At 40.5% G+C, this 21,272-nt stretch overlaps 1 protein-coding gene across 7 annotated transcripts in view; it reads left to right on the top strand.

The window, feature by feature from the left end:
- FAM13A (family with sequence similarity 13 member A) overlaps nucleotides 1-21,272 on the top strand; it is a 187,206-nt gene that overhangs the window by 108,697 nt on the left and 57,237 nt on the right. The window lies entirely within an intron of this gene.

Here is a 21,272-nt window from a genome sequence, read left to right as displayed (position 1 = left end):
CATGCTTCCCCTGCTGTCCCAGTGTCATTCCAGGGTGTTGGTATCATTTCCTGGGGTGTCATAGTGGACTTGGTGACCCTCCAGACACGAATTTGGGTTTCCCCCTTAACGAGTTTATGTTCCCCATAGACTATAATGGGGTTCGAAACCCATTCGAACACTCGAACAGTGAGCGGCTGTTCGAATCGAATTTCGAACCTCGAACATTTTAGTGTTCGCTCATCTCTAGGTGCTATACAAATAACACTGCAGCTATTTGAACTGAATTGGCTGATCAAGCTTTGTAGGAATTTGAGATGACTTCCCTCACGGCAAGCACACCACAAACGACTAAACCACATAGAGAAAGCTTTCACAGGTAACTGTCACACACCGTGAACCTAAAATTCCTTTTTAAGGTGAGAAGTGGATAAATCGGACAATCAATATATAAGAAAACACCAGTTTGAACCACTTTCACAATTTCTTGTTCAACAAGGAGCCATCAGCTACAAAGCATGTGAAGGTTGGCTAATACTAAGTGTACTTTTAGTGTACTTTGCCCTATACAGTGATTAAAATTGATTAAAATATCTATAAATAAATTTACAACCTTATTTATTCATCAGCAGTAAAGATTGTTAGAAGACTTATCAGCAGAAGTAGTATGAATTGGTACTTAGTGGACCTTTGACTTTGTTTTTCCCTAGAATTTTCTGTGAAAGGATTCCATGCTAATGTAAGATAGGTCTGCAAAGTGTGAGCACTTATTTTTAGGTTTATATATAAATCCTGCAAATATTTTGCCACTGAACACTTGTTGGAGTGGATACATTGGGCGAAGCAGACTTAGGACTCAGTCACACATCCGTTGAAATGTAAAGCCATTAGTTTTTAAAGGACGCATGCAGGCTTCCAGTTCTCCCCCCCCCCCATGGACTAAAGTAAAGAGAAGATGTGCATTATTTTGGTCCATTTTTGCAAATCTATGTGAAATAGGGATCAACCATGGACCACACACAACCCAATAATGATAAGGATTTTGAGTTGTCCATGACTAATAAGTAAATTTTTTGAAAGTAGACACCTGCAACATTGTCAAAATGGCACTGTATATGAACAGGCAGCTTCATGCAATTTTGATTTTAATCTGTATGCTTTTATTTATTTATTTTTTTAAATGCAAATTTATATTGGTTGCCAGAAGTGTAAACCAAATAAAAAGTTCTATGTGCCTCACCGGGTAAGGGCTAGTTCACACGTGAACTGCCCGTGCGGGTTTTGACACAGAGAGAGACGCGGCGAGCCGCGTCTCTCTCTTGTCAAAACCCGCCCGCCGCGACCATCGCGGTCGCGGCTTTCACCTCCGCTGTCGGCTCAAATGAATGAGCCAACATGGAGGGTACTGCAGCCGGGCGGAAGCCGTGCATGTCGCTTCTTTTCTCCGCTAGCAGCAGCCCGCCGCTAGCGGAGAAAAGAAGCCCGGCGGTCTCCATAGACCACCATTATAAGGGGAGGTTTTGGACGCGAAATCCGCTGTCAAAAACCTCCCCTTATACTCACATGTGAACTAGCCCTAAAAATGAAAGTTCAGCATGTGCACAGTTCATGCACATGATTCATACCTACACCTGCATGTACGTATCTTCATAAAATCACCAGAACTGGAAGGAACAAAATATATTTCTTGAAATATGAGATTACATCTCAATGGGTTATTGACAGCCATGTCCACCTTCATGTAACGTTGAGTCATCTTAAATAATTTATTGAAAATATGCACTAAAACATATATTTGCGCGTAAAATGCATATTCAATCTTGCATTCTCACACAACACATAAAAAATAATTTATCTAGCTGTACACAATTTATATATACGGCAAACCTCAACTACAACAAGAGCTTGTACTCTGAAAAATATTGATACTGAAGACAAGCAGTATTTTTGCTGATGTTCACAAATATGTTAAAAATCTATACTGCACATAGCAAACTGTCTACATTTATTAAGTGCACAGCATACCATATATAAAAAATACATCTTAATATTACAGATATGCATACCCCTTGATGCAACTTTACAGCAAAGAGAGTTTACAAACAAAAATTAAAATTTGCAACTATACCCACATTCAAGCAACCACTTTCTGCAAATAAAATGTACTTTACAAAAAACTGCAAGATGTGAGAGGTCCATGCATACCACATGTGTATATTTACATTTCTGGGTGTTAAAGAAACTTCAAAATTACAGAACTGCGCCAACCAATTTTGTACATACAAATGAAATAGGGGACTACATAAGATTATAATTTTCTATCCCCCTATACAAACTGTAGCCCTCATGAATTATACTCTCGATATATAACTAATGGTACAAATTGTGGCTGCAACCTCTGAACTTCATCATTACTGCAGTTAGAGAGCCCATTCTTGATGTGATGAACTGCTATTATCCCCTTCTGAAAGATGCCAAAACCTGTTTTTTTTTATGATGATAGTCAATGGGTGAAAATGTGTTATCTGAGTGATAGAAATGCTTTATATATTAATCTCTAGTATTGATGATTATTGCTATTATTGTGGCATGTAACTGATACTAGAGAGACGGTCAGTGTATTTTACTCTATAAAGATCAAGTATGGACAGCATAAGGACCGAGTCAAATGTAAGCTTTATTAATGATTTTGTATATGTGTTGTAAGTATTTGGTGCAACTCTTTTGGTGCTGTGATCTAGAAACTGGTAAGTGTCTGGGTCACAGCGCTGCTAAACTTCTTGATTTTGTTGAGAAGGGTATTACGTAAGATTAGCCCTTTGATTAAGGGGTAATACATTACCCCTCTATGTGACAATCAATGGTCAAGTACTGTATGCTCTGATTGATAGGAGAGGTGATAATGTAGAAAGAAGTCTGTTACCCCTCCCTCTGGAGTCACATATAGTTTATACACATACAATGATGTTGTTCATTGTCTGTGCAGTTTGCTACTCATCTGTTTGGTTCCAGGTTTGAGACCTGTAGCTCTGCATTCCAAAAAGTGTTTTTATGAGCAAATCTCTCCAGATCTATACAGGCTATCATAATGATCTTGGTACCTTTTTAAAGATTCTCGTCCAAGATCTTTTTTATAGCCCTAATGATCCTGAGAAATCTGCAGTACTAGTAACGGTGCATTACATATGTCCTTGGGTACTGAAGTGCCACCCTGTTAGAGCGTAAGACCATGGCAGAAGAAGGGTTAAAAGTCTATATGTGAGTGAGTCTTATATCTCTGTTTATGCTGTTTGTAAGACACGTCCTATAATTAGCATATGGATATCCATTAGGATATCAGCACAGAGTAAGTGGCTGTAGCAGATCCACAAAGGTGGTAAGCACTCCTCAGCATAAGTCTCCCTACACCACCTGAGAAGAGCAAGTGCATAAAATAAAGGTAGCAGGGATAGGGAACTTAACCTAAGTTCCTTTCAATACAAAACAGGCTGCAAATTTCTCACTAGCAATGCTTTAATCATTGCCATGGACAGTCTGTAGTCCTTTGCAGTAGGTAGAGATCTAGCATTTGACAGAGAGAGGATGATCACTCCAACTGGCTTTATCTCTGGTTTTATACAACCTAGAAAAATAGTTCTGTTGTAAGTTGAAAGCTGCCAAGATTGCAGCTCTAGGTAAAAGAAAAAAATAATATCACTAGTACAAGGTTAAGAATTGGATTTTATAAGCAGTATGAACTTCTGCATATAAAGCTCAAATTCCCGTATTTTCTTGTTATTTTATAGCTAATACAGCGATCTTCGCAGCATACGAAATCTGAGATTCTGAACTTTCATGCAGTTGTATAAATCCAGAGATCCTGCCATTTGAAGTGACCATTCTCCCTTTGGCAAATGCTAAAGCTCTGCATACTGGCAATTCAAATGTGTATGGATTTTACCTGGTAACAACTCAGAGGGTTGCTAGGGCAATGACTGTGAGGTGCTCTATAGTTCTGATGTCCTTAATTTTACCGTAAAGCTTGAGGGTAAACGAGGGAAATGTCTGTCTTCCCTGCCTCTCAATTAGACATTTAGGTGCCGTAAGAAGGTGGAGCAGTTATTTCATGGTCCTATATGCTGAGAGGGGACATAAAGCAAGTAGGATGGGGGATACTGGAAGGATATTTTATCCCAGGGCCTGATCTATAAATTCCTTGGTCACAGTCCAGAGTGGAACTAAAATATATGGAACAGGGAGCCCCCCAGGGCTCCACAGCACATAAAATGGGTCTTGTTAAGTTGATGTAAGAGTTCGAATGTATGATATCAATGTAGTAATAGCTTACCGGTATATTGGTATCCTTGAAAGGCTTCATATCTGTATGGGAGACTGTTGGAGACTCCACCGCAGATTCGGCTTAAAATTGTTGGAGAAAAGTCCTGCAGGGACATTGTAGTCTGTGGGTAACTGCTTTTAAGCGGACAGGATCCCATGTGGACCTAAAATGAGGAGACCAGAATGTTAGTGTGAACCTAGCGTAAGCCAAGCACATGGAAGACTTGCCACCTGCTGCCAGATAAGGTACCCCAGCAGGAGTCCTTGGTACTCCTCCCATGTAGCTAAGAGTGTCTTCCAGGGTGTGCAAGGATCTCATGGCTTAAATGAGGCCTTTATGTGGCTCATGATCATAACTAAATGCTCAAAGAGAAACTTGTGAGGCAAGGAAAAATGAGTGGGTCAAAATGATCAAAATGTAGTGAAACCTAGAGTTCAGAGGCAGAGAGAACGTGTCCTGCAATCCTTCGAAGTTGAGCAAAAGTGAAAACCATAGCAGTGGTTAGACTATTTGGTTACCCTGGGTGAAAAAGCAATGATGTGAGGGGATCTGGGGGAGTCAAGCAGAAACCATCCAGAGCAGGTTTGCCAGATTTCTCTGGTGAAAGCCATTGGACCTAGACTGGGAGGGAGCATATGGGTTATTCCATAATAGGGTATTTGGATGTATAGGCGTCAGTTACATCTCAATTTCACCCCATTTAGTATGCTGGCAGAATCGACCATGCTGGCAATTCACAAATTAGTGACCCAGCAGTAAAGAGCAGGGTTCAATACTGCCAATCCCCCACAGGTCCTGCCAGCCGTTAGTATCCTGCTAGCAATTCTTTTGCCTTTTCTTCCTATCAAAAAAAGGAGAGCGGGAGTTTCAACCTTCTGTCCAGGAGTGAATTTGTGAATAAAGGGATGGAAAGTTCTAGAGTTATAGGAAAATATAGACGGGAGTCAGATGATTTTCCAGGTGCTTTAAAGAGGACTTATCATGAGTTGAGGCACAAGCAGTTTTATATACCGCTGGAAAGCTGACAGTGCGCTGAATTCAGCACACTCTTGGCTTTCACGGTTTTTGCCCCGGGTGAAGAGCTGTCTTACTAGTATTCAGTTTATAGGCCAGTGGTTCTTAAAGGGGCTCTATCACTAGGAAAAGTCATTTTTAACTAATCACACCTTTGCATAGCCCTTAGAAAGTCTATTTCACACCTACCTTTTGTATGTAGATTGCCTCAGTGGTTTCTGAATAAGTCCGTTTATATTCATATGCTAATTAGACTAGTGCACTATAGATGGTGCACACCTCTCTCTGCTGTTTTCTATGGGAGGCTGCTCCTACTGCTGCTGATGACTCAGCTTCCTGTTTGCCTCACACACATAGAAGATAATGGGAGAGAGGAGGCTGCTGGGAACTTCCTGTACTGGCTGGAGGCTCATTAGCATATGAATAAAAACGGACTTATTCAGACACCACTGAAGCAATCTACATACATAAGGTAAGTGTGGAATAGACTTTCTAAAGCCTATGCAAGCATGTGATTAGATAAAAATGACTTTTCCCAGTGATAGAGCCCCTTTAACCAGGTTTCAATCGAACCCTAGGCCATATGCACGGTTCATTTTGTGTACCAGTAAAAAAACATATACCTATGTCTTGAATTTGGAAAAAAATCATATTTGATTTATCACTAAAGAAGGGTTCGGAGAATATGCATATGAAACTGGTGGGTTCGGTACCTCAAACAAGGTTAAGAACCACTGTTATAGGCTGAAAGAGAGCATGTTAGGGCTTGTTTACACAGGTCAAGAGGGGGCGGATTTTGACGCTGAATCCACCCCTCACAATAGAGGTCTATGTAGACCGCAAGCTTCCTTTTTTCCATGAGCGGTATGTTCCCGATCACAGAAAAAAAAAAGCGAGCTGCTCTTTCTTCAGGCATTTTGGACTACTCTGGAGTGGGAAGGCACATTTTGGTTCTATTCTGACACGTCTTTCCGCATCAAAATCAGGACCAAAATACGTGGTCCCATGCCTCGTGTGAACTAGCCCTTAGCTCAAAGGAATGTATGCGAGAACAAATAAGTGGAGGGGGGGGAGGGACTCTTTTGTGAGTCCCTTTTTTTTAATAAAATGAATATAGGCAAGTAAGAAGCATGGGGCAGCTTAACCGTATTTGGAGGGAATACATGTTGCGCATAACTGTTAAAACATCATTAATCCTAATATATAGTGTAATAATTTGGCATTGCTTTATTGTGATACATTTTAATCATACATGGTAAAAGAAAAAGACAGGATTCTATCTACTGACCACAGGTTCTTAGGTGATTTTGCACCTAATAGAGTAGTGTTGAGTAAGTGGTTTACTATGACATGGTTTGGGAGCCGATGTGTTTGAGGTAAATATAAAAAGACCCTTATTAATGTCCCTGTCATATCTGCTATTTAAAAGGGCTGTACTAGTAAAGTGAGCTGTTGCACGTCCTGAAATACGGGAAAGTGTGAAATAGGAATGAGAGGTTACATCAGAATGATGTAGTTGTCTTGATCTGTTCCCGTTCCTGGTACATGACTGAGAGCTGCAGATATTCTGGCATGTCTCGCCTGGAGCTGTGGCCTCTCAGGAATGAGATGTCCATGAGCAATTTCGGAACACAGTCTCTTGAGGAATCAGAGGCCTGCTCCACATGTCTACTTGAAAACACTACAGGCTGTTCTTCAGAAGTTATGACTAGTGTTCGCACACATGGTCGGATTACCATATCTTCTAAAATAATAATAATAATAATAATAATAATAATAATAATAATAATAGTTTGAGTCTAAGCCTACATTCACCTGACCATGGTGCAAAATGGCCATGAAAAACCTCCATCACCATTTTGTTTATGGAGGGACCTGTGAAAATGGACAAAAATAGAAATTGACCCATAGTTTGATAGTCCATGACAACGGACTGTCCAAATATCAACAACTATCAATCATGTGAATAGCCTCCATTTACCTACAGTGAAATTAATGTGGCTGTGCGACAGCCATTAAAAAGAAAACAGCCTGCTACATGGTCGGTATTCACTATTGCATGATTATAAACACAGACTTTTCTTTCTTGATTACAATTATTCTCAGCATACAGTAATAAAATACAGATAAGAACAGATTGGAGGGGATAAATAGGGTTGTTCACAACATCTTTGTGATAACTAGGATTTTTTTGAAAGGTTTTAAGTATATGTTAGGCTAGATTCACATCTGCGTTTGGGGGGTCTGGCTGGGGGAAAACTAATCCATTTGAAAAAGCCATACCTTCAGAAACCCGCAGACCCCATAGACTGCAATGGGGACTTGCAGTGCTTTCCGCTCTGCATTTTTGAAGTGGAATAGGGAACAGAATCCCCAAGCGGAGGCTGAGAGCAGATGTGAAACTAGCCTTTTAGATGAAAGAATCGCATGGAAATTTCTTCTCTGGCTACCCTGGCACTGTCTCCAGAGAAGTGCAGAAGTATATAAATGTAGGTGCAATGGGCCTCTCTAAAACTCTGCTGTGCTGATTTCTATACTGTGGCTAAAACCAGCTTTGGATTACATTCACACTACAGTGAAAAAAATGCTGTTTTTAAAACAAGAAGAGCGTGTTATGGGGCTATTTGTATGTTATGTTTTGTTTGTTTGGGTTTTTTTTTGATGGTCTGGTTAAAGGTTTGTCAAATCTATAATAGATCTGTGAAAACGGGTGCCCTGTGGATTCGAATTATTTATGAAAAACTGACCGTTTCATCTGTTTTTCACAGCTTTTTCTTTTTGACATGTGAGTGTAGCCTGTCTTAGCAATCTATAGATTTAACCCAGATTTACTAATAGACAGTACAAACTTGGACTAGACAGAATTAAAATGCACCAATTTATCTAACAATTCATCACATATGAATTGATGTCGATGATAAATGAGGCATATCTTTCGCCTGTCTAGTCTGTTTATACGAGGGCCGCACCTCTAATGAGGCGAGGTGAGGTGGCGTCCTCAGACGGCACTCCGGAGGGGGAGGCAGCCATGGCAATTATTATTTTTTTTTTTACTTAATTTTTTTCTAAACTAGCGCACGAGAGGGTCGCTCTGAAAACAAACCGAGTGGCCCTCTCCTGCGCTGCTTTAGACCTCAACGTCTCAGCGGAGGTGGTATCATCACACTGCCTGGACTGAGACGCTGATGTCTTATTCCCGGGTGCAGTGGAGCGACAGCGGGAGCAGTGGTAAGGTCGTTAAGTACGTATATACTCGAGTATAAGCCGACTTTTTCAGCACATTTTTCATTGTGTCTTCTAGAAGATGTCTATCGTATGGAGGAGAGGAAGCTACAGTAAAGTGAAAGTAAAACACAGGTACCTGCGGTGCCTATTACTGTGCCTATTAATTTCCTGCATTTGGGGTTATTAATTTAGTTTCAGTAACTCCATGTGCCTAACAATATTAGCAGTTAACCCCATCATGTCCCTCATACTAACCCCTGTGTGCCCCATATAAGGGTTACTAATATGTGAGACACATGGGGGTACTAATAAAGGACCGTAATTATGAAGATATTATTAACTCCATATGTCCCACATATCAGTAACTCTTATGTTTTATAATAGGCCGCTGCCTGCGGGAGGGCCTGTATGGTAATATCCCAGACATCACGTGGTCTGCGACATTACCATATAGGCCTGAAGCCTGCGCTTCTACTAACACAGGCTTTGGGCCTGTATGGTAATGTCCCAGATGTGAAAGGCCCAAAGACTGCTAGGATACTGCTAGCACAGGCTTCGGGCCTGTATGGTACTGTCCCATACAGGCCCATACAGTACCATACAGGCCACGTGAAGTCTGGGACATAACCATACAGGCCCAAAGCCTTCTAGGATTATCATTGGATCCCGGAGAGGTGAGTTCATAATAAACTCTGTTTATTATTTTCCCTCACCTCCCCTGGGTCTCTGATTATTATACTCAGGGGCCTGAAAAGACCCCTGAGTATAATAATAGTTCATGGGTGGGCCGCTGTGGGGCATAATAGTTGGGTGGGCAACTGTGGGGCATAATAGAGGTTGCAGGGTCCACTGTGGCCCCTGTAACCTCTACTATGCGGCCCCCCTGCAACCTCTATTATGCCTCACAGTTCATTGTGCCACTGTGGGGCATAATATATATATATATATATATATATATATATATTTTGTGTGTATGTATGTGTGTGTGTGTGTATATATATATATATATATATATATGTATATATATATATATATATATATATATATATATATATATATGTATATATATTATATAATATGGGGGTCGGGTGCGTGAAGAAGTGAGGAGTCAAAGATGTCTGTGTGGCAAACTTCACAGAGTCAAGTCACAGCTGGAAGGTGGTCATGGCGGTCCAAAGGAAAGAGACGGGAAATGTGGGAAGACGTTTCCTTTATGTATCACTGCACAAAATATTACTGCATTGTATTCACTGTAATGTTACCACTAGCACCCATCAACCCGGTATTCAGTCGGGGGGGGGGGCGAGCCTTTTGATCATCCGCCTCAGGCAGCAGAGAGGCTAGGTTCACCACTGGTTTATACCATATTTTAATGGGCTTACTTTCATCCAGAATTTTGCAATGCTGTCTTGGTGCCCCCTTTTTCTAAGAATCCACAGCCACATATCCAGCAGGCCGAAAACTTTAGCTCATACTAGATGCTCAAAGATGTTCCACATTGCACCAAAGATGCACCACATTTATGCCAGTGGTTAGTCTTGCCAACAGTAGTAAATCTGGGCCTCTGTATTCATATATGTATGTACTCCTTTAGTGGATTTTTTTTTTTTTTATGGTGACACATTCTTGTTATGAGTTTGTTTCAGGCTATGCCCATACCTCCCAACCATCCTGATTTCCGTGGGACATTCACGATTTGGGTGACATGTCCTGCGGTCCCAGTTGGAGGGAGGTATGTCCCGATTAGAACTCAGATCTGCGTCCAGAGGACGCAGATCTGAGTTGAACACATACGTGGCTGAAGCAAGGAGCTGACACAGGTCAGCTCCTTGCTTCGCCGCTGAACGCCGCCTACTGGCTTGTAGACGCGATGTGATGACGTCACATCGCGTCTACAACTGTGCGCCAGTGTGAGAGAGAGAGGCGCGCAGAGTGCAGCGGGAGAACGAGGAGAAGGTAAGTGTAATGCGGAGGTGGAACATGAAACTGGGGGCAGATGAAGGAGAGGACGGCATGACACTGGGGGCAGAGGTGGAGGGGACATGCATCTGGGGGCAGAGGTGGAGGGGACATGAATCTGGGGGCAGAGATGGAGGGGACATGAATCTGGGGGCAGAGATGGAGGGGACATGAATCTGGGGGCAGAGATGGAGGGGACATGAATCTGAGGACAGAGATGGAGGGGACATGAATCTGGGGGCAGAGGTGGGGGACATGAATCTGGGGGCAAAGATGGGGGACATGAATCTGGGGACAGAGATGGAGGGGACATGAAACTGGGGGCAGAGATGGAGGGGGGACATGAAACTGGGGGAGAGATAGAGGGGGGACATATAATTTACGGGTGACTGTAGGAGGATTATACTGTGTGCGGGCACATGAAAAATTAATGAGAATGGGCGGAGTCAACACAAACGTGGGCGGGGCTAAATTTGCCGCAGTGCGCTACGCGCGTCGCACATTTTGTCTCTCTTTCAGTTCTTCAAAAGTTGGGAGGTATGCATGCCTGGAGCCTCAGATGTGAAAATTGGGGGAAAAATCTGCACGAATAAAGGCACTATATATAATGCGTTTCATAAATGCTGGCAGCTGCATTTTTGTTAACTAAAATACCTAACTGATACATATGAAAGGACTTTAATGGTTCCAGCATGCAGTGTCATTCATTGTGGCAAGTTTTTACTTTGAATGGTTACCGTTGTCTGCCATGAGAATGACATGTCGCTGTGTAAATAGATGAGTATACACCTTTGAGCTGTACATGACGTGCCTGGGGGAACGTAGAACGTAGCATTGGAACAGAAAAGGGACAAGGCCTAGTGAACTCTGAGTAATCATGACTTTACTGCCTCTTGTTGCTGGGCACTTCCCCATTCATGAGGCTGCGTGTGGAGCAGCAGCCATTGGTCCTGCCTAGCTGATTGACAGACCTGGCTGTGTAGTTGCTGATGGGAGTCAAGTTACAAGGAAGGCGGGTGAGCACGGCAAAGCCTCCTGACAGCTACATTTCCTGACTGACTACAACTTGCAGCTATATATGTATGCAGAAGGAGGGGGACAGGGTGCAGAAATCCAGCAGATAAGAGAGGCTCTCCCCATAAAGAAGTTTCACTTTATGACAAAGCCTCCACAGCCTCATCCCTCCTTTCTTCCATGCACATATTCCTGTTCCGCCCTGTTCTCAGTGGAACAAGAGGAAGGCGGTGTCTGGGCTGGTGAGCAGGCAGTTACTGCAGGGCAAGCTGCTGGAGAGACAGGATACATAGAACTGGCTTCTTCTCAGTGGGATGGCCTGTGAACTAATGTCTCTGCAAAGGTATACATTATATCACTTCGCTCCTCTAGCTTTATTTGTCTTTATCGGTCTTCAAGTCCTTAGGTGGTTGAATTTTTGCAAATTGGTTTTCATGACATTTTATTTTCTGTGCTTTATGCTTGTCGTCATGTGCTGTGGAATTCATTGCAGCAAAGAGGACTGGGCTCATGCCTGTGTGTTAGATGTGCTGTACGATTTGCTTATATTGTTGATGGATACAAATATCTTTTTGCTTGTATCCGTATTTTAGTTTTTTTTTTATTTCTCTAGCATACGTACCTTTTGTGACATGAGTCAATTCTGCCTTAAGGATTAATATGAGCAGATGGCGACTTTGTTTTTGATCTAGGTGTCAGTAGACATGTTGTTATGAAATGATGCACAGAATTGTATTACCTTAGTAGGAGAGATGTTTGCTTTATAAAATTACCGTAACAATTCACATACCAGAATGTATTTTGTCAATATGTGTCATTAATAAATATGTATTTATTTAAAGTTAGATGCATATATATATATATATATATATATATATATATATATATATATATATATTTATAATTTTATTTCTATAATCAAAATCTATATCAAAGGTAGGTTTTTTTTTATATGTAAAGATAACATTGGTATTAATGACAGGTATTGTACATCTTTCCTGATTTTTTTTTTAATATATATATATATATATATATATATATATATATATATATGATGCATATTACTCCATACATATTACATAGCATCTGTGGCTACTCTGCAACCTTCTGCGGATTAGTGCAGCGGTATCCTGCAGACAGGTGCATAGGGGCTGCTTCCGTGAGACTCTGCAGTGCTACTGCCTTATAGTCGCTAGCTGGCTTTTCATCTTGTTTACTTCCTGTCATACAGCAAGAAATGTCGAGAAGGATCATACAGTGCAGAGAGCGGGAGGTCAGAACGTAAATCATTACTCTGCAGTATTTTCCCTGCTGTGATTCTTTCACAGTGGAATACCATGTCTCTAGGTGGGATTTTTGTGCAAGGACAAAAAACTGTTCCATCCCATCTGCACAAAAGCTATATGTAAACATGTTTATGTGCATGTAAGTCAAAGCTTGGTAGGGGAGTGTGTAGAAGAGCATTATGTGTTGGGAAGGCCTTCTCTGTAAGGAGCGCTTAACATTCAGAATTAAATTTCTAATATTTCCTCCTTATGAGGAGGATTGTCAGTGCTGATCATGTAAATTTAGCTATATTTTGCTAGAATGGAAACTGAAAGATTGGTCTTAGTTTGGCAGAATAGATGTGTATAGTAGGATACCAATTTACCTATTGTCGTCGATCAGTTTGATCAAAATGAAAATTTCTGTGCACAAGCCTCCATCAGTGGGGATGACCTGTGAAATAATGTCTGTGCCTCCATCAGTGGTGTGGGTGAGATTCAGTTTAAGAATGGGTTACAGGGAAACATGAAGAACCCTACAGACACACAAAGTGCCTTAGCATATACAGTGTCACTTAGCATATCCTGTGTTCCCCTAATATAAATGATGGCCCCTAATATTAAAGGGGTTATCCAGCTTTCTCATATTCATAGATTGTCCTTGGGATAAGACGTTGATATTAGCTCTGTGGGGGTCCTGGCTGCTAGACCCCCACGTCTAATACTGCTAGCCTATCCTAAGAGAGATTGACTCCTCTCTTTCTCCACAGTTTGAGTCTGACTCTTGCTTTGACTCCAACTCATTCACAAATGGCTGACAACCAAGATTGGTCAGAGGCAGAAAATATCCACTAAAAGTAAAACGTCTCTAAAAAGGCAAAGTAACCATCAGTATATTAGTATATATCCCAAACTGAAACTGTGAATCTGGATAACTGACGTGCTTTTGTGAACATTGGTTATTTCAGTTCAGCTAAAACATTATTTGCAAGCCATTGCCTGCAGTTTTTCCATTCACAGGCCTCTTTGATCCCTGATCAGTGCCAGAGCCTAGAGGAAGTGTTTGTTTGCTCACCTACCATAGTCCGCCAAAAACTGTACTCTATGGCAGGGGTTGGCAACCACTGGCACAAGTTCCAAGAGTGGCACGTGAAGCATATATCTCTAGCACAGCAGCCAGACTCCCTGAGGGGATCAAACACAGCGAAACAGAACTGTTGTTATACTGTGGTGTCTCTTCCGACCCCACAGTATAATAAGCAGAGGGCCAGCGGAGGTGATCAAATATATATATATAAAGGTGTTTAGGTTTTGACTGAACTTGAAAGTTTTGGAAAATTCATTGGGATATTATACCTTGTGGAAGGACAACTAATGGGACATTTTACTGTGTGGAGGGGCCACTATGGGTCATTATAGTGTGTGGAGGGGTAGCTATGGGACATTATACCACATGGAGGGGCCACAGTGGGATGTTATTTTGTATAGTGTGTTTTTGAGCACAAAATACAGGCAGTTTATCAATAAACAAAAGCATGCATTTTTGTGCAAAAACACACTGTGTGAATGCAGCTTTGTGAAAGTACAAGTGGCCTAGGCCTATATTCAAAGTATAGCTATAGCTGCTATACCTAGTATTTCATCACCCTAAGGGTACTCCCACACGGTGCTCATGGATGCACACATTTACCACTAATCGAGGGCTGCACATGTACTTTCATGGCTTCTAATGGGAAAGGTGTGTTGCGGGTAATAGCAGTAAACACGTGTCGGGAAGCATTTCGTATCAGTAGTTGTATGTTATGGTTTGTGACTTTAGTATGGGGGTCGTCAGCCTTACAATTATTTCACCGCGCTCCTAGTACCTAATATGTGAATTTTTTTATTTTATTTTTTTTTTATTTTAAATTTGCATTCCACACAAAAAAGGTGGCCTACCCCTGCTCTAGGTCTGTAGGGACCCCTGAGAATAATAGCTGGTACAGTTTGGATGTGTTCAGTAGAAATGAAACCGCCAAGCAAACCTCAAAAGACAAATCTTGTTTGGTTCGTCCAACACATACTCTTCCTTGAAAAAGGTTGTGTTAAAGGGGTATTCCCATGATACTTGTTCACTAACCTGCAGGCTGTTGTGCTCTCTTCACTTCCTGCTGTTCTCGGCACGTAGGTGGGGGGGTTTCACTTGCACGGGATTGGTTGTAAATGAATCACCACAGTGTGAAGCTGATGTAGCAGAGCTGGATTTGAGTCAGTTTGCATTACATACAGAGGTATGTATATACTCCCTATCTCAGCACTTATCAGCCAAATTCAATTAAACCGACTGATAAGAGCTCAGAAATCCCGGAGTTCTCACCTCCCCTATCTGAGAAGCTCCGCCACTTATCAGACACAAACAGCTCAGAGCTGCTCCCAGCCCCTCCCTCCCCCCTGAGAGCAGGCAGCTACATCACTTGACAAATGAGCAGATAATCCCAAGGGCCATAGAAAAGGAGTGTAAACAATGAAGTGAATAAATTAAGATAGCGGCCAAACAGAGCAGTTTTGATAAAGCAATGCATTTAGGAATAGTCTTAAATCCACATAAACTAGCAGTATAGAGAGGATCCTTGTGATGGGACAACCCCTGTAAGGAATGTAGCCTGAATAATTATCATTATTTGCAAATGAGGTAAAATGCCCGATTTAATTGCGAATTTGATTCAGGTCCAAGCCTTAGTGTGTGTCCATGTTTGTGTGTATGTGTATATATTCACAGACATCCTGGTGTGAATATTTCCTTTCTATCTTTAGAGGTTTGGAACTCTCCTCACAAGACCTGAAAAAAGATCCAGTGCATCCTTGTACTCAACTTGGAAAAATCACAGGTGTATTTAGAGGACTACTAGTAGTAGTATTTCTGGAGGAGTATATTTTGTGTTGATGTACTGTATATGTAAAGGGTAGTTTGAGGAAAGCAGAAGAGTTACAGATAGTATTTTGTTTCTCAATTCTCTGTATGTAATGTAAATATACAAGCAAAGTCCTTTATTCTATATTTTTTCCAGTTTTTTTTTTTTAAATATTATTTCCACATTAATTTCATTATAGACTTTATATTGTAATGTTTACGTATTACTTTTGGCAGTATGGATTGATAGTTTGTTAAATAACTTCTGTCTGCTGTATATGCTGTCTTTTGACCTAAATAGCAACCACTTAACGCCTTAGTAGAGCTAACAGGCCCCAGGTTATAAGTATGCCCGTGAGAAAATGGATGAACTGTTCAGTAGGAAAACATTCCATATTTATACTTTTTAATTCATTTGGATTCACAGTAAAAACAAAATAAATATATACTGTATGTAATGCTTAGTAATTACTTGACAACCCCCAATTGAAAATCCTGACCTGTCCAAGGAGTGATTTTATATGCCCCATTAGGCCATGTAGCCATCATAGAGGGGTGTCTCTTCTTTAGGACCTACTCTTTCACCCAGAGCAGACGGCTGTATTAGCAGCTTCCTCTGTGGGTGGCCATTGTTGGGAATGGGTCCGGGTAATACTTAAGTGGCCACTACATGGATTTAACTAGCCACACCTACTCCTGGCAATGACAGCTGATCACCATGGATTTCAAGAGCTGTACCCAGTGGTTGCTGGACTGCTTTGCATGTAAGGGAGTTTGTTGACACAATGCATCAGCCCCTTTTAATGTCTCACTACTGAAGCCAAGACAGTCCATTCTTTCAAGTGTCAAGAAACAAATTGACTTTTTATGTTGAAGGAGCTGTTTTCTATTATTATATTTTCCCTTACCCCTTGCATGTTGTGTTAACCAGGCCAGCTGTTCCCATCGGTCATCTGTGCATACTGGACTTTATACGCTGAGAATGTGGTGCGTGCAGTCCTTGTATTCATGATGCTGTAGCCTAGACAGGAAATCAAACATTTGGCGTTTCTGCTGACAGACATATGATGATATGCTTACATAACTACGTTATATAATTGTACGGTCTTCTCAGATGCTGTCATTATCTCTTTCTAGCTTTCAGGTAGTGCTTATATATCTTCACGCAGTAATTAGAAGACCTGAGAAAATACTTAGCATGTACTTGCTTATAAATCACCAATAACTTGGCAGTACATTTTTTCATTTATAATCTGTTATACATCTGAAAATTATTCACCCCTCCTGCACTTTTTCTTCTTTTATATATTTGTCTGACTTTTTTTTTTCTTTTCTGATCTTGATGAAAAAGTTAGGGCTACGGGGCTACGGAGACTGATTTTGAGGGCGGATTTCGCCTCAAAATCCGCCTCCATACAATGGTGGTCTATGTAGACTGCTAGCCTTTTTTTTTTTCCCTGATTTTTCAGATTTTTCTGTAAGATTTTTCAATAAGCCACACGTAATTTACTTGTGAACTAGCCCTTAGTGTAAATCTCCTGAATGCAAAAGCTTTCAGATATTTCTATTCATTGAGGGAACGTGACCAATTGTCCTCAATACGATTAACTGTTGTTGGTTATCAGGCAGGGGCACTACATGCATAAGGGAATAACTTGGTTACAGTAAGGAAATAGAATGTTCCTACATGATTGTATCCATTGACAAGTGATCAAAACAAAAGACTGTCCCCACTAACGTGGTTCTAGAAAATCTTTAAATCTCTGCAAAATCTTTATTTATATTTGCAGAAATGCTTAATTTTTGTCTATATAGTTAAATATGGTTATGTTCATGGGAAAACCCCTGTGATATGAAAACCATGCTATGACACTTGTATTGCTGATGTTTAGAATTACCTAGTATCTCCAGTAAATGTTCACTAGTTTAAAGGGGCTGCCCAGGATATACAATTTTCAGCAATTTTCACCTGTTCCTGTACTTCCGCCGGAAGTCTTTGCCTTGCGTTACCACCTTAAGCAGCCTAAGGAAAAGATCCAGAACGTCACTCACACATCTGTTATTGGTTTTACTGGCCAGTGCAGTAGATTTAGGTGTGAACCTTTCCTAGTGTTTGCAATTGATGCCCTCTAATTTTTTACTTCATCTTTTTTCAGCCAGCATTGCATAGTTCAGAACTAGCCCAAACTCATTCTTGAGTTTAATACCATACTAAATGTGTAATGGAGGTGGTCGTTCTTCATCCCCACAGACATCATTTCTCCACTAGGTGGTCTTATAAAATAGATAGTCCAAGAAGATAATCTTGTGTCATTGACTTTGAATCTAAAACAGCTCAGTCTAAATTACTCTCATCATATGCAGTAAGCCCAGTATTATGCATTATCCTCTGTGTAGTATTAAGTACTTAGTGGTAATTCTTTGTAGAAACAGACCTTTGACACTTCTCATGTTTTTTTTAACATTATTGGGATATAACATGTTCAACCACTGCATTTAAAAAAAAAAATCGCCTCTTCTCTATTTTATAATTGAGGCACTCAGGACTATATGGCGATGATAATGATATAGTTTTTGGATAGCTTTTTGTCATTTTGTGATAGAGAATTTTTAATGAAGCAAAAGATATTGAATGCATTAAGATTCTGTCCAGTTCAAGAATAGTCCGAGTTTTAAGTTGAAAGTGTATAAAAACTAAAGACACCTACTTCATATATTCTGGCCATAAGCAAATGTGCTCACCGTCTATTAATCTTAAATGAAAGCCTGAGACTGCTATTCCAAACTATTTATTTATTTTATTTTTGTAATACTGACCTGCAAGTAAGGCAAGGCGGACTTTACCAATCCTCTGCCACTCTGGTTCAGACACAGCCAAGTTCCACAGATATATTGGCTAGAGTGGTCACATATCTGTGTCCAGAAGAAGAACAAAGTACAGACTTATGTCAGATCTGGGGAGAGGAACCTGGAGTGGCAGGAGATGGGTAAGTTATGATTTTGACTTTTTATGCCATTCCAGGCTGTCTTCTAAATAATTTTTAGTGGTTGTGTTGCCCCTTTCTTACACAAAAATCCACTATTGCGTTGTGCTGTGCTATATTGTGTGGAATAGTTTTATCCTGCAGTTATATTTGTATCATCTTTCTGACCCACTTCTTACTAATGCTACTAAATATAAGTCAGGAGTTAAGGAAGGCGACTTTGGCAGTAACTTCTGAATCTAGCTTTTTCTGTGTTGTAACTGCCTTGAAAATGAAAATGTTTTTTATATCTAAATAACTTAGTGTAATGTGGTGTACACAATACAAACACTGTAGGTTGCGGTTGAACCTTCAGCCATCCGGAACATTAAAGTTTTTATCTGTTTCAACCTTGGAATATCTTCAATATCTTGTAAGTGTAAGAAAATGTGGCAAACTGTATGTCTTTCACTGACCTAGTAACCAGTGTGTGCCTGGGAAAAAACTGGTTGTGGATAAACAGTATGGGTGGTGACTGTACAGGCTGTTCAATGTGTTCCTTCCCTCTAGCAGAAAGCTTAAACAATGCCAAGTGCATTGACCCTGTTCCAGAATTCGTTTTCATCTGTAATGTATTTATGTGATGTGGATGATAAAACAGTTGTCAAATACTATTTTATAACCGTTAGGGGTCCTTTATCATATGACACATAATACAGATCTATAGTATAAACCATAGTTTATTATATTAGCATTCATGTGCAATGTAATATCTAACAACTTGTGGTGTAAAACAGAATGTAGGTAGCCCACGGATGAAAACTCAGGTGCATATATCACTAGACAAATTTAAACCAGTAAACTAGGAGAGTCCAGAGTAGGGGTAAGAGAAGTTACATAAATATCATGTTCTACCGTATAGAGAGCTACCAGGGTATACATATTCAACTAATCCACTGCTTTGGATCAGTGTAGTAAAGGGGCATAAGTGGGTAGCTATTCAGAATATCCAACATCCATATCAGTGTCAGTGGTTGCGCTGATGACATCATTTCCTGTTCCTGGTCTCCTCTTGTTCTCTTGCTGATAACATAGGACTCCATTAGCTATCAGTATCTCTGCAAAGTGCCTTTAGCTGTTGAGTCTTGACAAGGGATAGAGCAGTCTGTCTTGTTCCAGTACTGGGATAAAAGAGATTCACTTGCTTTTTGAAACTTGAGCAATCCTGTTTGGTTTTTCTAACCATTGGAGAGGATTAGCCTTTGTCTTGGATTTGCTCCTTTCGACCTATAGAAGGTTGTATACTCTGCTGTGCTGCCTTTATTATTGTTGATATTAAATTATTGTTCACCACACTGGCTAAGTCCGGCCACCAACTTGTCACTGAAACCAGGAAGTGGATGAGAGAACAGGAGGAACACTTAGCTTTGAAAAACACCTTTAGACTATGTCCTCTTATTGGGGAAAATCAGCTTTTTTTCATTTTTTTTTCTTTCTTTTTTTTTTTTTTTTGCATATTTTCCTGCAGATTGCAAGGAAAAGTCAGGGGTGGATTGAGCACAAGGGAGAGGGAGGTAGAAATACTTCCCATTTATTTCCAATTCTTATTGTAGCAACTCTTTGCTTTAGTTAAAAAAAAAAAAAAAAAAAACGGCAAAATCTTCGGCCAAAAAAAGAAGAAGCTACTTTTCCACAATGTGGGCCTTAGCCTAAAGGTAGAAAGAACAAGCACCTGCAAATATGTATCAAATGCTGTCTACATGCTCCTTCTGTTAGTTTCTACTGTCTATTTATAGGCATATATTGCAGTTTGTGGGATCACAAAACTCTGCTGTTATATTTACCTTGGCGTAAAATAAATGAACTTTATTTAAACCAGAGGTTACGGGTACACAACATGAAATCAGTTAGCATCATCTTAGGTTCTTCATCAGCTTCCATAGACTTTGATAGTATGTTTGTTTTTGTGGTGTAAGCATTTTGATCTGCCGTAGTGGCGGTTACAACAGGTTGGGAGCAGACAGCTTAAAGTATGTGTACAGTAAACACTTGTATACTGTTCCCTTCTCCATTACATTCCAGGGCTCTGTGACCCTGGCAGATGCACTGTCTTCTTTTAGACTTCAGAATGTGAGCTAAAATAAATTTCTGCTCAGCAACACATTGGGCAGCCTCAACTATACAGAGCTGTAAAGTACTGAGTTACGAGAAGGGCCCTCAGATCTTATTGTTTGTTGCTTGGAAGCTTTCTTTCATGGCAAGGGGGGCAGAATTAACGAAGCAGTTGTCTTCTGTTTTGAGCTCTGAAAGTGACCTTGGTTATTTAGTGCCTGCTATAGGGAACAGCTGCAGTGTTCTTAGATGACAGTAGAAGGACAACACTTACTGTACCCGTCTAGTGGTAGCACCTCCTGGATACATGTGTATTGTGTTTAGTTACTTTTTGGTGTTATGCAATGCAGTTTCTTTAGAATTACTTCTGTAAAGTATGAATCAGTCGGTCTTCTAATGCTAGATTGTTGTAACTACTATACTTTACATACATGCAGTTATAATTTCTCTGGAATGGCAGTGAATCATTCATTGGATGTTACGTGAGCTATTTCTCTTACATAAGTTATCATGCCCAATAATGTGAGGATAAT

The sequence above is a fragment of the Leptodactylus fuscus genome, chromosome 1 (genome assembly GCF_031893055.1).
Source record: "Leptodactylus fuscus isolate aLepFus1 chromosome 1, aLepFus1.hap2, whole genome shotgun sequence".
NCBI lineage: Eukaryota > Metazoa > Chordata > Amphibia > Anura > Leptodactylidae > Leptodactylus > Leptodactylus fuscus.
This window is presented reverse-complemented; position numbering and strand designations above follow the sequence as displayed.